Source organism: Otolemur garnettii, unplaced genomic scaffold (genome assembly GCF_000181295.1).
Source record: "Otolemur garnettii isolate 467f Iridium unplaced genomic scaffold, OtoGar3 scaffold00012, whole genome shotgun sequence".
NCBI lineage: Eukaryota > Metazoa > Chordata > Mammalia > Primates > Galagidae > Otolemur > Otolemur garnettii.
In genome coordinates, this window is record NW_003852407.1 from 3,819,457 (window position 1) to 3,820,477 (window position 1,021).

At 34.5% G+C, this 1,021-nt stretch overlaps 1 protein-coding gene across 2 annotated transcripts in view; it reads left to right on the plus strand.

Annotated features, from left to right (window-relative positions):
* Positions 1 to 1,021, plus strand: part of DYM (dymeclin) — a 367,263-nt gene that overhangs the window by 122,382 nt on the left and 243,860 nt on the right. The gene's annotated exons all lie outside the window — the stretch shown is intronic.

Genomic DNA, 1,021 nt, shown 5'->3' on the forward strand with positions numbered 1-1,021 from the left:
AAATAAAAAATAAAAGCAACAACTTGTGACAAGTCATGAATAAATGTCTAGAATAGTGATTTTCTTTTTTTAAAAATTATTATTAAATTATAACTTTGTACATTGATGCATTTATGGGGTCCAGGGTACTACTCTGATACACAATATGAAATGCTTACATTGAATTAAGTAACATATCCATCACAATTATATTCATTTCTTAATAGTTTTGAAACGTATAATTGCATCATGCACATTAAGCGAGGTCCCCCCAAATAGCCTCCCTCCTACCATATGCCCCCTCCTCTCCTCTTCCCTTCTACTTTCTGGACTATAGTTACGTTTTGTCATTCATATGAGTGTGTAGGTGATTGTATATTGATTTAATAGTAGTATTGAGTACATTGGATACATTTTTTTACATTTTTGAGATACTTTACTAAGAAGAATATGTTCCAGCTCCACCCAGGTAAGCATAAAAGATGTGAAGTCTCCATCTTTTTTATGGCTGCATAGTATTCCATGGTGTACATATACCATAATTTGTTAATCCATTCATGAGTCAATGGGCACTTGGGCTGTTTCCATGTCTTGGTTATTATAAATTGGGCTGCAATAAGCATTATGGCACAAATGTCTTTGTTGTAAAATAATTTTTGATCATCTGGGTATATACCTAGTAGAGGAATTGCAGGATTGAATGATAGGACTTTTAGTTCCTTGAGTGTGCTCCAAATTTCTTTACAAAAAGGTCATATTAGCTTGCATTCCCACCAGCAGTGTAGAAGCGTTCCCTTCTCTCCACATCCATGCCAACATCTGTCGTTTTGGGATTTTGTAATGTGGGCTAACTTACTGGAATTAGATGATACCACAAAGTGGTTTTAATTTGCATTTCTCTGATGGTTAAGGATGATGAGCATTTTTTTAAATGTGTTTGTAGGCCATGTGCCTGTCTTCATCAGAGAAGTTTCTGTTCAAGTCTCTTGCCCACATAGAAATGGTGTTATTTATTCTTTTCTTATTGATTAGTTTGAGTTCT